The sequence below is a fragment of the Gouania willdenowi genome, chromosome 1 (genome assembly GCF_900634775.1).
Source record: "Gouania willdenowi chromosome 1, fGouWil2.1, whole genome shotgun sequence".
In the NCBI taxonomy this organism is placed as follows: domain Eukaryota; kingdom Metazoa; phylum Chordata; class Actinopteri; order Blenniiformes; family Gobiesocidae; genus Gouania; species Gouania willdenowi.
Window position 1 is genome coordinate 44,292,993 of NC_041044.1, and position 20,606 is coordinate 44,313,598.

The 20,606-nt window shown below is 41.9% G+C and overlaps 3 pseudogenes; all 3 read left to right on the forward strand.

The window, feature by feature from the left end:
- Window positions 1-2,696: 2,696 nt before the first annotated feature.
- LOC114460189 (eukaryotic translation initiation factor 4 gamma 1 pseudogene) lies at window positions 2,697-4,448 on the forward strand (annotated as a pseudogene).
- Window positions 4,449-5,996: 1,548 nt separating this feature from the next.
- LOC114460319 (eukaryotic translation initiation factor 4 gamma 1 pseudogene) lies at window positions 5,997-7,829 on the forward strand (annotated as a pseudogene).
- A 1,628-nt stretch (window positions 7,830-9,457) lies between these two features.
- On the forward strand, window positions 9,458-11,512 carry LOC114460388 (eukaryotic translation initiation factor 4 gamma 1 pseudogene; annotated as a pseudogene).
- The last annotated feature ends 9,094 nt before the right edge of the window (window positions 11,513-20,606 follow it).

A 20,606-nucleotide genomic window follows, 5' to 3' on the forward strand; every position in this document is an offset into this window, starting at 1 on the left:
ATCCAGGCATGGGAGGAGGAAGCAGAGAACCACTGCAGAGAATGGAGCCGAAGAGGATCGTTAACCTGTCAGTTAATGACCACGTGCAGCTAAACAAGGCAGAGAACGCCTGGAAACCCAAAACCAACAAATCAGTGTGCAGCTCTCAACCTAAGAAGCAGGAGGAGAGGGACTCGGAGCAAACAAGGGACTTGCTCAAACAGTTCCGCAGTATCCTGAACAAACTCACCCCACAGAAGTTTGAGAAGCTCATGACACAGATACAGATGCTGACCATCGACACTGAAGAGAGGTTTTTTTTTAAAAGGTTTGTCATCTGACCTCACCTTTGAAAAAGCCCATCTCTGAAACCAGCTTTTTCAGAGATCTATGCCAACATGTGCAGCTTCCTTAATGGGCTTGAAGTCCAAAGCGAAAGAAAATCCAGGATGCCAAGCAGATTTTCGCAAGCTCCCTTCCTAAAACGATGTCAGGAAGGAGTTTGAAAAAGACAAAGACGCTAATGAGGTCTTTCAGAAGAAAGAACAAGAATTGGAAGCGGCCTCTGGGGAGGAGGACAAGCAGCGTGTCCGGGAAGAGTTAGAAGATGCTAAGATAAGGCCAGGAGACGCTCGCTTGGCAATATCAAGTTCGTCGGCGAGTTATTTAAACTTCAAATGATCAGAGAGGTCATCATGCATGACTGTATCATGAAGCTTCTAAAAAACCATGACGATCAGTCCCTGGAGGCCCTGTGCAAGCTGCTGTCCACCATCGGCAAGGAACTTGACGTGAAAAAGGAGAAGCATCGTGTGGACCAGTACTTCCAACAGATGGAGGAAATGGTAAAAGAGAAGAAGACCTCCTCAAGGATGCACTTCATGATGCAGGATGTCCTGGACCTCAGAACAAACAATTGGGTGCCTCGTCGAGTGAACCAGGGTCCAAAGACCATTGACCAGATCCGAGAGCAGGCAAAAATGGAGGAGCAGATGGAAGGACCACACCATCTGAGACCAAGACCTGCCCAAAACCAGAATGCACCAAGACAAGACGTTTGGGAGTCGAGACCAAGAACGAAACGATATTAAATCAAATAAAATATGTAAATCATGACAAGGTTTCACAGTTGATTCTCTCTTTAGTTTTTTGTTTCTTTTAAATACATTTGATGGACAAAAAATAAACTCATACAGTATGTAAAAAAAAAAAAGTAACATGAATCTAACCCTGTATTGCATGTTTTTTTTTTTTTTTGCCTTAGGGCAACACAGGAAAATGACATTGTATGAATGATTACAGACATAACTATTTACTGTGACTGATTCATAATATGTTTTTTGTTTTTAGCTGTAAATTGACTGAAAAGTTTGGCTCTAATTTCCTCTGTTTTTTTTGTCTCATCTCATTGGTTTTCTGAGGTTTGTTTGGGTCTGTTGGTTTATATTACTAGTTTGGTTTGTATTCATATGATTTTTACTTTGTCAAGTGTTCATTGTCTCGGGTCTTAGTTGTGGTTCCTTTGAGTTTGTGTCACTACTGGTCTGTCTGTACACCTGTTTGGTTGATGGAATTATCAGGTCATCCACAGGTGCACTGATTAGGCAGTGGCTAATCAAGTGGCTGTGTTCAAAATGACAAACTAATGTAGTACAGACTATACACTCAATGAGTGTATACTGTCTACTATACTATCAGTATGATTAGGATGGTGGCCGTTCCCACTGAAGTATACTTCCAAGTTGAAACCAATGTGTTGTCATCAAGCTCTGCAGAAGCATAATAACGAGTCATTGATTTGATTCAGGTGTGTTAGAGCAAGGAGACATCTGAAAGTCTCAGGAATCCGGCCCTCGAGGACTGGAGTGGGGCACCCCAGTTCTGCTTGATCATTTTGTTGTTTAAAATTTAAAATTCAGATCTTTCAAAGTTGGAGAAATAACAGAGATATTTAGCCTCTGGATGCTTCAGGTTTTGGCTGTTGTAGGTTTAAAATGCATCTTGGGAAACTTGGAAGTATACTTCAGTGGGAACAGCCACCATCCTAATCACACTAATAGTATAGTAGACAGTATACACTCATTGAGTGTATAGTCTGTACTACATTAGTTTGTAATTTTGAGCACAGCCCGTGATTAGCCATTGCCTAATCAGTGCACCTGTGGCTGACCTGATAATTCCATCAACCAAACAGGTGTACAGACAGACCAGTAGTGACACAAACTCAAAGGAACCACAACTAAGACCCAAGACAATGAACACTTGACAAAGTAAAAATCATATGAATACAAACCAAACTAGTGATATAAACCAACAGACCCAAACAAACCTCAGAAAACTAATGAGATCAGACCAAAAAACAGGAAAATTGAGGCAAACACTTTAAATCGTTAGCCAAGTTAAGCATTTCAAATTTTGCAAACACAAACTATGGTGAATCAATAGCAACATAGGTTTATCCTTACTCTTACATTTTGGTCCTTAAAAAAAAGAAAAAAGCGCTTGCAGAGGATAAATTTAGTAAACAGGTGCCAACAAATGTGTAACAGTTGCCGTGGCTGCAAGATGAAAGGAAAAAGAACCATTCAATGATTACTTTCAGTATAGCTTCTCTTAGTGCTAGTGGTTGGGTTAGACAAACTCTCTCACTGATTGGAGTATATAGAGGTTAAACAAACAATATTTGTGTATTTTAAAAGCTTTAAATCTGATGAAAAATGGCTGCTGCAGGTGAACCCCTAAACAAAGCAGCCCATCTTATGATGACACCTATTTTCTTCATAGCAGAGTATGGCCCCCGACTCTGTATGGCCACGCCTCAGCAGTGTCCTGTTCCTGCAGGTCCTCGTGATGGTATGGATGCTCCCCCACCTCCCGGGGAGGCTACACCACCTCCTCAAATACCTGCCTACCCTGCACCCCTCCCTGACCCCATCCCTACCAACAAGGAAGGCGTGGACACTAAAGAGGTGGAAGAGGAAATGACCCTTGCTCCTTCCTCCACCAGCAATGGTGTGGCACAGGTGGAGTCAGAGACGTTGAGTGTCAGCTCACATGCACCCCACCAGCTAGAGCCCCCCCTAGAGAAAGAGGAACTCCCTCCTCGGCCTGCTACCCCCGCCCTCACAGAAACTCCTGTGCAAGCGGAGGATTCTCCTCAGCCCACCACACCTGACAAGGTGAACCAGTCCAAAGAGGAGCAAAGGAAGCCAGTCATCAAGAAGTATGAGCGAGAGTTTCTGCTTCAACTCCAGTTCGTCCCAGCCAACTTGATCAAGCCTCCAGGTCTCCCTGACATAACTGATGTCATCCTCCAAAAGACCAATAGAAACCCTCTGCTCACACATGAGCCCTGGTGCAAACCTAAGATGAACCGTGGCCCTGACTTCACGCCACAATTTGCCAACTTTGGACATCCAGGCATGGGAGGAGGAAGCAGAGAACCACTGCAGAGAATGGAGCCGAAGAGGATCGTTAACCTGTCAGTTAATGACCACGTGCAGCTAAACAAGGCAGAGAACGCCTGGAAACCCAAAACCAACAAATCAGTGTGCAGCTCTCAACCTAAGAAGCAGGAGGAGAGGGACTCGGAGCAAACAAGGGACTTGCTCAAACAGTTCCGCAGTATCCTGAACAAACTCACCCCACAGAAGTTTGAGAAGCTCATGACACAGATACAGATGCTGACCATCGACACTGAAGAGAGGTTAAAAGGTGTCATTGACCTCACCTTTGAAAAAGCCATCTCTGAACCAGCTTTTTCAGAGATCTATGCCAACATGTGCAGCTTCCTTAATGGGCTTGAAGTCCAAAGCGAAGAAAATCCAGGATGCCAAGCAGATTTTCGCAAGCTCCTTCTAAAACGATGTCAGAAGGAGTTTGAAAAAGACAAAGACGCTAATGAGGTCTTTCAGAAGAAAGAACAAGAATTGGAAGCGGCCTCTGGGGAGGAGGACAAGCAGCGTGTCCGGGAAGAGTTAGAAGATGCTAAAGATAAGGCCAGGAGACGCTCGCTTGGCAATATCAAGTTCGTCGGCGAGTTATTTAAACTTCAAATGATCAGAGAGGTCATCATGCATGACTGTATCATGAAGCTTCTAAAAAACCATGACGATCAGTCCCTGGAGGCCCTGTGCAAGCTGCTGTCCACCATCGGCAAGGAACTTGACGTGAAAAAGGAGAAGCATCGTGTGGACCAGTACTTCCAACAGATGGAGGAAATGGTAAAAGAGAAGAAGACCTCCTCAAGGATGCGCTTCATGATGCAGGATGTCCTGGACCTCAGAACAAACAATTGGGTGCCTCGTCGAGTGAACCAGGGTCCAAAGACCATTGACCAGATCCGAGAGCAGGCAAAAATGGAGGAGCAGATGGAAGGACCACACCATCTGAGACCAAGACCTGCCCAAAACCAGAATGCACCAAGACAAGACGTTTGGGAGTCGAGACCAAGAACGAAACGATATTAAATCAAATAAAATATGTAAATCATGACAAGGTTTCACAGTTGATTCTCTCTTTAGTTTTTTGTTTCTTTTAAATACATTTGATGGACAAAAAATAAACTCATACAGTATGTAAAAAAAAAAAAAGTAACATGAATCTAACCCTGTATTGCATGTTTTTTTTTTTTTTTTTGCCTTAGGGCAACACAGGAAAATGACATTGTATGAATGATTACAGACATAACTATTTACTGTGACTGATTCATAATATGTTTTTTGTTTTTAGCTGTAAATTGACTGAAAAGTTTGGCTCTAATTTCCTCTGTTTTTTTTGTCTCATCTCATTGGTTTTCTGAGGTTTGTTTGGGTCTGTTGGTTTATATTACTAGTTTGGTTTGTATTCATATGATTTTTACTTTGTCAAGTGTTCATTGTCTCGGGTCTTAGTTGTGGTTCCTTTGAGTTTGTGTCACTACTGGTCTGTCTGTACACCTGTTTGGTTGATGGAATTATCAGGTCATCCACAGGTGCACTGATTAGGCAGTGGCTAATCAAGTGGCTGTGTTCAAAATGACAAACTAATGTAGTACAGACTATACACTCAATGAGTGTATACTGTCTACTATACTATCAGTATGATTAGGATGGTGGCCGTTCCCACTGAAGTATACTTCCAAGTTGAAACCAATGTGTTGTCATCAAGCTCTGCAGAAGCATAATAACGAGTCATTGATTTGATTCAGGTGTGTTAGAGCAAGGAGACATCTGAAAGTCTCAGGAATCCGGCCCTCGAGGACTGGAGTGGGGCACCCCAGTTCTGCTTGATCATTTTGTTGTTTAAAATTTAAAATTCAGATCTTTCAAAGTTGGAGAAATAACAGAGATATTTAGCCTCTGGATGCTTCAGGTTTTGGCTGTTGTAGGTTTAAAATGCATCTTGGGAAACTTGGAAGTATACTTCAGTGGGAACAGCCACCATCCTAATCACACTAATAGTATAGTAGACAGTATACACTCATTGAGTGTATAGTCTGTACTACATTAGTTTGTAATTTTGAGCACAGCCCGTGATTAGCCATTGCCTAATCAGTGCACCTGTGGCTGACCTGATAATTCCATCAACCAAACAGGTGTACAGACAGACCAGTACTGACACAAACTCAAAGGAACCACAACTAAGACCCAAGACAATGAACACTTGACAAAGTAAAAATCATATGAATACAAACCAAACTAGTAATATAAACCAACAGACCCAAACAAACCTCAGAAAACTAATGAGATCAGACCAAAAAACAGGAAAATTGAGGCAAACACTTTAAATCGTTAGCCAAGTTAAGCATTTCAAATTTTGCAAACACAAACTATGGTGAATCAATAGCAACATAGGTTTATCCTTACTCTTACATTTTGGTCCTTAAAAAAAAGAAAAAAGCGCTTGCAGAGGATAAATTTAGTAAACAGGTGCCAACAAATGTGTAACAGTTGCCGTGGCTGCAAGATGAAAGGAAAAAGAACCATTCAATGATTACTTTCAGTATAGCTTCTCTTAGTGCTAGTGGTTGGGTTAGACAAACTCTCTCACTGATTGGAGTATATAGAGGTTAAACAAACAATATTTGTGTATTTTAAAAGCTTTAAATCTGATGAAAAATGGCTGCTGCAGGTGAACCCCTAAACAAAGCAGCCCATCTTATGATGACACCTATTTTCTTCATAGCAGAGTATGGCCCCCGACTCTGTATGGCCACGCCTCAGCAGTGTCCTGTTCCTGCAGGTCCTCGTGATGGTATGGATGCTCCCCCACCTCCCGGGGAGGCTACACCACCTCCTCAAATACCTGCCTACCCTGCACCCCTCCCTGACCCCATCCCTACCAACAAGGAAGGCGTGGACACTAAAGAGGTGGAAGAGGAAATGACCCTTGCTCCTTCCTCCACCAGCAATGGTGTGGCACAGGTGGAGTCAGAGACGTTGAGTGTCAGCTCACATGCACCCCACCAGCTGGAGCCCCCCCTAGAGAAAGAGGAACTCCCTCCTCGGCCTGCTACCCCCGCCCTCACAGAAACTCCTGTGCAAGCGGAGGATTCTCCTCAGCCCACCACACCTGACAAGGTGAACCAGTCCAAAGAGGAGCAAAGGAAGCCAGTCATCAAGAAGTATGAGCGAGAGTTTCTGCTTCAACTCCAGTTCGTCCCAGCCAACTTGATCAAGCCTCCAGGTCTCCCTGACATAACTGATGTCATCCTCCAAAAGACCAATAGAAACCCTCTGCTCACACATGAGCCCTGGTGCAAACCTAAGACGAACCGTGGCCCTGACTTCACGCCACAATTTGCCAACTTTGGACATCCAGGCATGGGAGGAGGAAGCAGAGAACCACTGCAGAGAATGGAGCCGAAGAGGATCGTTAACCTGTCAGTTAATGACCACGTGCAGCTAAACAAGGCAGAGAACGCCTGGAAACCCAAAACCAACAAATCAGTGTGCAGCTCTCAACCTAAGAAGCAGGAGGAGAGGGACTCGGAGCAAACAAGGGACCTGCTCAAACAGTTCCGCAGTATCCTGAACAAACTCACCCCACAGAAGTTTGAGAAGCTCATGACACAGATACAGATGCTGACCATCGACACTGAAGAGAGGTTAAAAGGTGTCATTGACCTCACCTTTGAAAAAGCCATCTCTGAACCAGCTTTTTCAGAGATCTATGCCAACATGTGCAGCTTCCTTAATGGGCTTGAAGTCCAAAGCGAAGAAAATCCAGGATGCCAAGCAGATTTTCGCAAGCTCCTTCTAAAACGATGTCAGAAGGAGTTTGAAAAAGACAAAGACGCTAATGAGGTCTTTCAGAAGAAAGAACAAGAATTGGAAGCGGCCTCTGGGGAGGAGGACAAGCAGCGTGTCCGGGAAGAGTTAGAAGATGCTAAAGATAAGGCCAGGAGACGCTCGCTTGGCAATATCAAGTTCGTCGGCGAGTTATTTAAACTTCAAATGATCAGAGAGGTCATCATGCATGACTGTATCATGAAGCTTCTAAAAAACCATGACGATCAGTCCCTGGAGGCCCTGTGCAAGCTGCTGTCCACCATCGGCAAGGAACTTGACGTGAAAAAGGAGAAGCATCGTGTGGACCAGTACTTCCAACAGATGGAGGAAATGGTAAAAGAGAAGAAGACCTCCTCAAGGATGCGCTTCATGATGCAGGATGTCCTGGACCTCAGAACAAACAATTGGGTGCCTCGTCGAGTGAACCAGGGTCCAAAGACCATTGACCAGATCCGAGAGCAGGCAAAAATGGAGGAGCAGATGGAAGGACCACACCATCTGAGACCAAGACCTGCCCAAAACCAGAATGCACCAAGACAAGACGTTTGGGAGTCGAGACCAAGAACGAAACGATATTAAATCAAATAAAATATGTAAATCATGACAAGGTTTCACAGTTGATTCTCTCTTTAGTTTTTTGTTTCTTTTAAATACATTTGATGGACAAAAAATAAACTCATACAGTATGTAAAAAAAAAAAAAAGTAACATGAATCTAACCCTGTATTGCATGTTTTGTTTTTTTTTTGCCTTAGGGCAACACAGGAAAATGACATTGTATGAATGATTACAGACATAACTATTTACTGTGACTGATTCATAATATGTTTTTTGTTTTTAGCTGTAAATTGACTGAAAAGTTTGGCTCTAATTTCCTCTGTTTTTTTTGTCTCATCTCATTGGTTTTCTGAGGTTTGTTTGGGTCTGTTGGTTTATATTACTAGTTTGGTTTGTATTCATATGATTTTTACTTTGTCAAGTGTTCATTGTCTCGGGTCTTAGTTGTGGTTCCTTTGAGTTTGTGTCACTACTGGTCTGTCTGTACACCTGTTTGGTTGATGGAATTATCAGGTCATCCACAGGTGCACTGATTAGGCAGTGGCTAATCAAGTGGCTGTGTTCAAAATGACAAACTAATGTAGTACAGACTATACACTCAATGAGTGTATACTGTCTACTATACTATCAGTATGATTAGGATGGTGGCCGTTCCCACTGAAGTATACTTCCAAGTTGAAACCAATGTGTTGTCATCAAGCTCTGCAGAAGCATAATAACGAGTCATTGATTTGATTCAGGTGTGTTAGAGCAAGGAGACATCTGAAAGTCTCAGGAATCCGGCCCTCGAGGACTGGAGTGGGGCACCCCAGTTCTGCTTGATCATTTTGTTGTTTAAAATTTAAAATTCAGATCTTTCAAAGTTGGAGAAATAACAGAGATATTTAGCCTCTGGATGCTTCAGGTTTTGGCTGTTGTAGGTTTAAAATGCATCTTGGGAAACTTGGAAGTATACTTCAGTGGGAACAGCCACCATCCTAATCACACTAATAGTATAGTAGACAGTATACACTCATTGAGTGTATAGTCTGTACTACATTAGTTTGTAATTTTGAGCACAGCCCGTGATTAGCCATTGCCTAATCAGTGCACCTGTGGCTGACCTGATAATTCCATCAACCAAACAGGTGTACAGACAGACCAGTACTGACACAAACTCAAAGGAACCACAACTAAGACCCAAGACAATGAACACTTGACAAAGTAAAAATCATATGAATACAAACCAAACTAGTAATATAAACCAACAGACCCAAACAAACCTCAGAAAACTAATGAGATCAGACCAAAAAACAGGAAAATTGAGGCAAACACTTTAAATCGTTAGCCAAGTTAAGCATTTCAAATTTTGCAAACACAAACTATGGTGAATCAATAGCAACATAGGTTTATCCTTACTCTTACATTTTGGTCCTTAAAAAAAAGAAAAAAGCGCTTGCAGAGGATAAATTTAGTAAACAGGTGCCAACAAATGTGTAACAGTTGCCGTGGCTGCAAGATGAAAGGAAAAAGAACCATTCAATGATTACTTTCAGTATAGCTTCTCTTAGTGCTAGTGGTTGGGTTAGACAAACTCTCTCACTGATTGGAGTATATAGAGGTTAAACAAACAATATTTGTGTATTTTAAAAGCTTTAAATCTGATGAAAAATGGCTGCTGCAGGTGAACCCCTAAACAAAGCAGCCCATCTTATGATGACACCTATTTTCTTCATAGCAGAGTATGGCCCCCGACTCTGTATGGCCAGGCCTCAGCAGTGTCCTGTTCCTGCAGGTCCTCGTGATGGTATGGATGCTCCCCCACCTCCCGGGGAGGCTACACCACCTCCTCAAATACCTGCCTACCCTGCACCCCTCCCTGACCCCATCCCTACCAACAAGGAAGGCGTGGACACTAAAGAGGTGGAAGAGGAAATGACCCTTGCTCCTTCCTCCACCAGCAATGGTGTGGCACAGGTGGAGTCAGAGACGTTGAGTGTCAGCTCACATGCACCCCACCAGCTGGAGCCCCCCCTAGAGAAAGAGGAACTCCCTCCTCGGCCTGCTACCCCCGCCCTCACAGAAACTCCTGTGCAAGCGGAGGATTCTCCTCAGCCCACCACACCTGACAAGGTGAACCAGTCCAAAGAGGAGCAAAGGAAGCCAGTCATCAAGAAGTATGAGCGAGAGTTTCTGCTTCAACTCCAGTTCGTCCCAGCCAACTTGATCAAGCCTCCAGGTCTCCCTGACATAACTGATGTCATCCTCCAAAAGACCAATAGAAACCCTCTGCTCACACATGAGCCCTGGTGCAAACCTAAGACGAACCGTGGCCCTGACTTCACGCCACAATTTGCCAACTTTGGACATCCAGGCATGGGAGGAGGAAGCAGAGAACCACTGCAGAGAATGGAGCCGAAGAGGATCGTTAACCTGTCAGTTAATGACCACGTGCAGCTAAACAAGGCAGAGAACGCCTGGAAACCCAAAACCAACAAATCAGTGTGCAGCTCTCAACCTAAGAAGCAGGAGGAGAGGGACTCGGAGCAAACAAGGGACTTGCTCAAACAGTTCCGCAGTATCCTGAACAAACTCACCCCACAGAAGTTTGAGAAGCTCATGACACAGATACAGATGCTGACCATCGACACTGAAGAGAGGTTAAAAGGTGTCATTGACCTCACCTTTGAAAAAGCCATCTCTGAACCAGCTTTTTCAGAGATCTATGCCAACATGTGCAGCTTCCTTAATGGGCTTGAAGTCCAAAGCGAAGAAAATCCAGGATGCCAAGCAGATTTTCGCAAGCTCCTTCTAAAACGATGTCAGAAGGAGTTTGAAAAAGACAAAGACGCTAATGAGGTCTTTCAGAAGAAAGAACAAGAATTGGAAGCGGCCTCTGGGGAGGAGGACAAGCAGCGTGTCCGGGAAGAGTTAGAAGATGCTAAAGATAAGGCCAGGAGACGCTCGCTTGGCAATATCAAGTTCGTCGGCGAGTTATTTAAACTTCAAATGATCAGAGAGGTCATCATGCATGACTGTATCATGAAGCTTCTAAAAAACCATGACGATCAGTCCCTGGAGGCCCTGTGCAAGCTGCTGTCCACCATCGGCAAGGAACTTGACGTGAAAAAGGAGAAGCATCGTGTGGACCAGTACTTCCAACAGATGGAGGAAATGGTAAAAGAGAAGAAGACCTCCTCAAGGATGCGCTTCATGATGCAGGATGTCCTGGACCTCAGAACAAACAATTGGGTGCCTCGTCGAGTGAACCAGGGTCCAAAGACCATTGACCAGATCCGAGAGCAGGCAAAAATGGAGGAGCAGATGGAAGGACCACACCATCTGAGACCAAGACCTGCCCAAAACCAGAATGCACCAAGACAAGACGTTTGGGAGTCGAGACCAAGAACGAAACGATATTAAATCAAATAAAATATGTAAATCATGACAAGGTTTCACAGTTGATTCTGTCTTTAGTTTTTTGTTTCTTTTAAATACATTGTGTTTGGGGTTCACGTTAAAAAAATGAAATGTTTGTTGGAATGAGGTGATGTCACTGGGAATACTGGGAACAAACATAGATTTAACCCGATCACCGTCTGGGGAAGAAACAGAAAAAAATACAGAAAGAATCAAAAACAAAAATAAAAATATGCAGAATGCAGAAAAAAATACAAAATGACAACAAAAAGGGCCAAAATTGCAGAAAAAGATACAATGAATTGACTCCAAAAACACAATATGGTGAGAAAAATGCACAACGTAAAACACAAAAGGCAACTACAAAAATATACAATAGAAATATGCAAAATGGAGGTTTAGACGAGTCCAGGAGTTCTGGTCGTGACTGTGTGAAGACGACTCTGTGACTTCTGAGTTGTAAATTTATTCTGATGTGAGAACAATGTATTATTCAGGTTTAACTAATTTTAATTTTAATGGGTTCTTAGTCAGCGCTCAGCAGGGATTTAATGATTCCTGGATTCATTTCAGCAGCTGCTCAGGATCAAGTTCATTATTTCAGCTCCTGATCTTTGATCGGATTCTGTCTGAGCGTCCATTGTTTTACCTGTGTGTGTGTGTGTGTGTGCGTGTGTGTGTGCGTGTGTGTGTGTGTGCGTGTGTATGTGACTCAATCTATAAATTCCTGCATTAATTTCTTGATGCCTTTGCTGCAGCAACAGTGTGAATTATTGGTTCTTCATATTTTTTAAAGAATTATTCCTCATTAGTGACGTAAGTTGCTCTCCACAGTTTGTCTGTGATTGTGATTGGTCTGACGCTGCTAACTCTGCCCCCTGTCACAGTAGCGCACATGTAGCCAGGCTAAAATCACCTGGCTTAGTGAACGTGTTTATATCCTGCTTCATAGTACAGCTGCTCTCTGTCAGAGAATGTTTGGTTGGGTGAAGCTAACAGAGATAAATCAGGATATACTGATCCAGCTTCATAGTACAGGCTCGTGATAACTCTAATTACACACAATAACACACATAATGAGAGAAAAATGAAAGGAAAGACAACAAAAACCCACAAATTTACTGCAAAAACACATATGACCACTACAAATACACACAAAAATACCCAAAAAAATCAACAAAAGCGAGAACAGAAATGAATACAGTTACACACAACAACGTGATAATGCATGTGGTGACACGTTAATTACACACAAGAACACACACATGGAGAAAAAACTATAGAAAATGACAAGAAAAACACAAATTCACTGCAAAACCAAATACTGTATGACGACAAATACACACAAAAATAACAGAAAAATAAACTAAGCGAGAACTGAAATGACGCTAATTACTAGAGTTGAGCAGGTATCCGGTATGGATAAAGCACTTTTGTCGAGTATTATACGAGTAATACGAGTCAATATCTGTGCTTAGATTGAATGTAAATGGTCATTGTGTGTCTGTAGCTGTGTCTGTCTGTCAGTCTGACTGTAAATACTTTAATAATCAGCAATAAATATAACAATTTCTGATCAACCCATATCAATTGAACGCTTAAAAATACTTAACGGTTAAAGCCCCGCCCATTTCAATACATCCCGACCCACTTCTGATTTAAATCCCGCACACTTTCAGGCTAGGCCCCACCCACTCCAAGTACAGATACTGTACATATACAGATGGTGCTGTACTCGCTCATCCCTACTAATTACACACAAAATGAAACAACAGTTGTTCCCAGTGTTGATGCTCAGATTTAGTGATTATTCTAAATGCTGATAATCTAATGTTGTGGCCTCAGATCAGATCAATCATTGATCAAAGTCATTCATCTCTGTTTTTACAGTTTAAAGACTTTAAAGTTTTCCTCACACTCCTAAATAACACTCACAGCTCATAAAAACACCAATAGAGACACTTTGGAACAATGAAGTGGAACTAAATAGAAATAGAACACTGTGATTATTATTATTAATAATAATAATAATAATAGTCTAACTCTGGACTGTGTCCCTGTTCTAATCCGATAGACCTCCTGCTCGTGTCCCTGAACGCTGACGGACAGAGATCTGGAGCGGGATAATGAGTCGGCCCGGGAGCGCTCCTTTTGTTTCACAGCGTCTCTAAAAGGTTACGTTGACCAATTAAAAATGGTGTTTAAAAAGGTCAGAGCCCTTTGTTAAAAGGCTGGGGAGAAGCCGCCTCATTACTGAGGCTTCATCACGCTTCATTACCAAGTGTGTGGCATTGTTTAAACACCGTTGGAGCACAGTGAGCTAACCACGCTAATGAAGCTAACAAAGCTAACGCTAACTCAGCACTAGAGCTACAAACCGCTATCAGATCGCTGCTTCCGACTATATTTATTCTGTTATTTTTGTGTGTATTTGTAATTGTTAACTGTTTTTGCAGTAAATTTGTCAGTTTTTGTGTACTTATGTTGTCCTTATGTATTTTTGCTGTTTTGTGTGTTTTTTTGCATTTTCTTTCGGGGCCACACTAAATTAGACTAACAGCCATATGTGGTCCCCTGGCCGCCTGTTGCCCACATCTGCGTTACAACATGTAACACATTTTGTGTAAGTGTTTGACCCTCACCTTGTTGGTTTTTTGGCCTGAAAAGTCGTTTTTTGTGAGTAGGTATTTGTTGTGTTCTTCCTTTCTCTGACTACGGTCAAAAATGAATTCTAATCAATGACGTTGATATTAAAACAGATCAATAAATGAAACCATGTGAAACATACACACACAAACATCCCTCGTACAAATATTTCAGACGCTTTTCTCCGATTTATTTGGAATCTGCTTTTGATTTCATTGCCTCAAAGATAATAGTTTTAATGAGTGTCAGTGCTCTCATTAGTTCCAAATGAGGCGAGCAGCTGTTAGCACACAGTCGTTACACACTCATTGATCCACTTTGGTATCGTCAACAACAACATATAACTGTACAATAACTGAGGCTGATGCTAAACTATGTAATCACTCACAGCTTCTTTATCTGCAGGAGAAGAAACGTTAAGTCTGTTTTTTTATATTATAATAACAACATCTAACGTTATGTGGATCAGACATGGACAACTGGCGGCCCGGGGGCCACATGCGGCCACTGGTGTAAATGTATTAGGTTCCCAAAATATATGCACTAAATGACTCACAAACAGACAAAAGCACTCAAAAGAATGCAATAAATTACAATAATAATATGAAGAGAACAAAAATGACTTCAATACAAATAAAGACAACAACAAAATGCATAATAACTACAAAAATGTTAATACAACATATACAAGATAACAACTAGAACAACAAAAAACATGTGCAAAGCAACAACAAAACATGCTACATGTAGCACCTAAATGCTGACTATGTAGCAGCTAGCACCTCATAGCTAAACATGTAGCAGCTAGCACCTCAATCCTAACCATGTAGCAGCTAGCACCTCCATGCTAAACATGTAGCAGCTAGCACCTCAATCCTAACCATGTAGCAGCTAGCACCTCAATGCTAACCATGTAGCAGCTAGCACCTCAATCCTAACCATGTAGCAGCTAGCACCTCAATCCTAACCATGTAGCAGCTAGCACCTCAATGCTAACCATGTAACAGCTAGCACCTCAATGCTAAACATGTAGCAGCTAGCACCTCAATGCTAAACATGTAGTAGCTAGTACCTTAATGCTAACATATAGCAGCTAGCAGATAAAATGGTCCTAGTGGGAGCAGACTCCACTGTACTTATTTCATGATATCCACACACATATATATATATATATATATATATATTTTTTTTTTTTTTTCTAACAATTTGACACTGTTCAGTTTCTTCTCTGGAATGTTCTGGACTAAGTGATTTTTTTTAATACAAACACATTTGTTTTAGAAAGTTTACAAAAAATCCAGAAAAGCATGAATATATCTTATTTAACAATGCAATCATAATATTCTTTATTCCTATAACACATTATGTTAGCACTCAGTGATGGAAATAATAAACATAATTTAGTTGTTTAAGCTCATTTACAGTTTTCATTGATTCAGTCATAAACCAACATACATTTAAACTGGAAAATATTGTTAGGCCACTAACTGAGATTAATTAAAAACTAAGTCTGTATTTAATTAGATATTTTGTTGTAATTGAGTCCAATGGGAGAAAATCCCTTTTAAAGCACTGAATAATTGTATTATAGGTTGTATCAGTAGAACCCATGGTGACATCATGTTGGTGTTTATGGACCAACGCTAGGATCCTGTTTGTGGATTTCAGCTCTGCGTTCAACACCATCATCCCGGACATCCTTCACCAGAAACTCACCCAGCTCACCTGTCAGTGGATCACCAACTTCCTGTCTGACAGGAAGCAGCAAGTATGGCTGGGAAGCATCACATCTAGCACCCGGTCACTCAGCACTGGCGCCCCTCAGGGGTGTGTTCTCTCCCCACTGCTATTCTCCCTCTACACCAATGACTGCACCTCAGGGGACCCCTCTGTGAAACTCCTGAAGTTTGCAGACGACACCACCGTCATCGGTCTCTTCAGGGATGGGGACGAGTCTGCCTTCAGACGGGAGGTGGAACAGCTGGCTCTCTGGTACAGTCAGAACCATCTGGAACTGAACCTGCTCAAGACTGTGGAGATGACAGTGGACTTCAGGAGAAATCCCCCCCACTCCCCCCCCTTACCATTCTGAATAGCAAAGTGGCTACCGTGGACTCCTTCAGGTTCCTGGGATCCACAATCTCACAGGACCTGAAGTGGTCCTCCCACATAGACACAACCAGGAAAAAGGCACAGCAGAGGAAGTACTTCCTGCGTCAGCTGAGGAAGTTCAACCTGCCCCAGGAGCTGCTGATCATGTTCTACACCTCCATCATTCAGTCTGTTCTGTGCACCTCCATCACTGTCTGGTTTGGATCTACAACCAAACTAGACAGACACAGACTACAAAGGATAGTCAGGACTGCAGAAAAGATCATTGGTGTTGATCTGCCCTCCATCCAAGACTTATACCTGTCCAGGGTCAGGAAACGGGCAGGTAGCATCACTGCAGACCCCTCCCACCCTGCACACAATCTGTTTAAACTCCTCCCCTCCGGCAGACGCTACAGATCACTGTACGCCAAAACTTCCCGCCATAAAAACTGTTTCTTCCCCCAGGCTGTCACTCTGATCAACACTAAACAGTCATAGAGTGTCAGACCTGGTTCTGTTACTGTGAAATAACCTGGAACTAAACATAACAACCCTGGATCAACCTGTCACTGAGAATGTTCATGTACATAATATTTATTTAAATGTTCACCTGCACTACTGCACTATTATCTTATTATTATTAATGTATTTTTATTTTATTTTGTTATTATTTTTATTATTATTACTATTATTATTATCTTGTTATTTTATTTAGTTTGCACATATTAGTCTAACTACTCTTATATTTATGTTTATACTTCTTTTTTTAATTTATTTTTATTTTTCTTATTCTAGTTGATTGTTATTATTTAATGTTACACTATCTGAGAGAGCAAAGGTCACCAAGACAAATTCCTCGTGTGTATTCATACACTCTTGGTCAATAAAGTTGATTCTGATAAAACTATGATTAATCTTCACTCCATGAACTCCACATGTGCATTAAGATGTATTTGGTTGAAAATGAGCTGAGGGCTTTGGGACAGCTGGAGAACATCTGATCCATCGCAGCCTCTTCTTCTTCTTCTTCTATTTTTCTTTTTTCTGCTATGATTCATGACGGCTTGTGTTCCTGAACTGCTACAGATTGTTTTTATCCAAACACTCCTTCTCTGAATGCCTAATGAGAATTTGTCTGTTGTAATTATTCTTCCGTGTGGCGGCGCCGACACCAGAATCTTCACTGAAACTCACGGCAGCTGCAGAACGTTCCAGTCGATCCACTTTCCAAAGCCGCAGATCGGCGGAAATTTAAGGAACAAAGCCCAGCCCCCCCCCTTCCAATCTGCTGAGGATTTACTGGAGGTGAGGACGCCTTATCTATATGCAAATTATAAGTTATCAACCTCAATAAGTGTTGGACGAGGCGTCTGCAAACATGCTACAGCCTTCATTTGTCAGCCTGCCACGGTGGCCCACTTCCTAATGCAAAGCGTTCCATCTTAGGGCCATGGCAGCAACAAACACAGACAAATAGTGTGAGAGGAGAGGGGGGCGGGGCTAGTTAAGAACGCACCAGTCCGCCGCTGATAATGAGTCTGCTTTGTGTTGGCCACTTCATCTTTATAGATCTCTATAGCAAATGATAAAAACAAGAAGTCGCAGGAGAATGAAAAACAGCTCCGCGATACTAATTGGAGCACTTTGGAACACTTTCACGCACTGTGCAGAAGGGTGGTTTCCTTTCTAAGAAGAGGCATGAGAAAGAGGATTCACCAGGAATCAGAACGGGAAGGTATCCTTTCAAAATAAAGGACAACAGGTCCTCCTTGTATGAAGCGTTGATAAGTCATACTTGAGTAAAAGTCTCGCACTTTTACTTTTCTGATCAATCATGAGAAGTACGGGAACTTTTGTGGCTTCATGTTCTGTGTTGGACTTTCCATAAGATTACAGTCTGTTGTTCTCTTGAAGTCAAATCACCTTCAAGCCCAACTTCGAACCAAGATATCTCTGCATCTGCCGTTGCTATAGCAACATTTCACACTAACCACCAAGAACCATATTAATGCTTTAATTGCAGGAAAAAATAACACTGTTAAGCGCTCCAAACTGTGCAGAATTTTTCTCATTTCAAGAGTTCCCGGTATATCCATAATACTGATGCACAGGCTACAATAACAGCTTTGTTTGCGTTAACTTTAGCTTTTAAAAACATTGGATGAAAAACTAAAGCCCAGTTGTGTGTAAAATGTGCAAATAAGAGTTTGCCTATCACTGGAGCTTTGCAGCCCCCGCTACCACCTCAATGCTAAATAAGTAGCAGCTAGCACAGACAGCTAACATGGACACTGGACTCACTGGATAAATATCATTATCTGAAGGAGAGAAAAAGCAACAAGTTCAGTGTCAGAAAAGTGTTTTTACTGTTTATGATGTGTTCACTTATAGCACTACATATGACATTTTATTTCATTTGTATTTTCTATTATTTGGAGTACATTAATGTGAAATGTAGCCCTTGGGGCTAGACTCACATACAGAGGAATGTAAATGTCTATGTCTGCATCTGTTTAAACTGTTAAAAACAAACAATAAATAACTTTATAAAGCTACTTTGTTATATATCAATGTTTTGATCTGCCACAATAATGTAATTTAAATTAAAATATCTCAAGTTGAGGGCGTTTCTCAGCAATTTTTAGGTGCAACTCATATATAACATGTATGATCAAATGGTTGTAGTATAAGAGCTAATATTTGCAAGTGCTGTGCTTCAACGGTTTCTGTATTGTGACATCATGTGGTGACTCGACCTCTGGAGAACTGCAGCTTCCCCCAGGTTCCATTTTTAGTAGGTTTTTTTTTACTGATTTTTACTGCGTTCTGCCTCCAGCGGCTTAATTCAGACTCCACCACCACGAGATGTGCGTTTTCAGACTCAGGAGGACCAGCCCTATCCACTCATACCAGGCACGGCCCAATCCCAGCTCTGAATTAGACCCTCCAGAAATTAACTATTAATGCAAATTCAACCAATCCCCGCAAATTCTGTCCAATCACCGCAAATTTTAACCAACCTGACTAAAGATGGCACAATGTGGCTGGAGTACCTCCGCTTTGTGTAAGCCACATCAACCTTAGAAGCCTGCAGCCACTGGGAATCCCCCCGGTGTGATGGGAATCACCATTTAGTCTGGTTACAGACTGTGTCACAACAGCCAAACTGACTCTTTCAAGCCAAATAACGTGTCTCATGAACGCAACTGTTTAATGATCAGCTGCTGCTCTAGAAGAACTTTTAAAGATTAAACCTCTATTATTATTATGATCTTTGATAGAGCTTTATTACAGGTACCGTCTAAAATGGTAGCAGTGGCTAATATTATTGGTGCTAGCGCCCCCTGGTGGTATCTACACGCACACATTTACAAATTGCTGAACACACGAGACTCATAGGGAAATCACTATTTATTTATTTTATAAGTTTGTTTTTGTTTTACTTAAACAAACGGATTCTCTGCACTGGAAACCTTTAAAATGTGATGGAAATAATCCATATCTTGTTAAATTACTGTGAATCTGAGCTCTTTTCTGTATTGTTATGAAATAATTAAATCAGGTTTTTTGGCAAATTTACCAGTTTAGGCAAAGTTATAGAAAATAATAAAGCCTCAAAATGATGCAGTTTTTTGAAAAAGCTGCCACTAAATCAGGCATTTTAGGCTGGAGGAACTGTCTGAATGTGAAGTTCTTGAGTGTCAGAAACAGGAAGTAGAAATAGAGTCTACACTATGACGTCACACTACGGAAAAAGCCGAAGCACAGTATTTAACACTACGCTCTCAAAATGCTGGACTACTCGTTGTTCCATTTGTCTCTAGAAGTAGTATAGGAGGAAGAGCTTTCAGTTATCAGGCCCCACTTCTCTGGAACCATCTACCAACCACGGTTCGGGGGGAAGACACCCTCTCTACCTTTAAGGTTAGGCTCAAAACATTCCTCTTTGGTAAAGCTTTTAGTTAGGAACCAGCTCATAGTTAAGATGCAATAGGCATAGACTGCCGGGGGGGTCTGGCATGCTCGGTTGGAGAGAGGTTGGAGAGGGCGTTAAGAGAGAGGTCATATAGGTTAGAGAGGGACCGGAGAGGGTCCCATTCCTCACTCTAACACTCCCTCTATGTCTGCTTCTTCCCTTGTGTGTTTGCTCCTGTTCTCCTTCTGGCTTTTGTCTTGCAGGTCCGTGGGATCCTCAGTGTGGAGTTACAGAGTCTCAACAACTCTGTCTCCACCCTTTCCTCTGCACACACCCAACACAGCATAACGTGGATGGCTGTTCATCATAGGAATGGGATCCACACAAGGTTCCTGCTGCTTAACAGAAGGTTTTCCTTGCCGCCATGATGAATTCATGTTGGGTGTGGGATACATATGTATGTGTATATACGTATATATGCATATGTGTGTATCCATAAAATGAAGAGTCCGTCCTTAAGACTGCTCTACTGTAAAGTGTCTTGAGATACCATTGGTTATGATTTGGCGCTATACAAATAAAAGATTGATTGATTGATTGATTGATTCTAATTTTTCTCTTATAATACAAACATTTTACCATACATATTATCTATTTTATTTTATAAATAACTTGTTTTTTCAGCCCACTAGGTTATAGAACTAAACATGTGAGTGTTAAAAGGCAAATGTGAATGTATATATA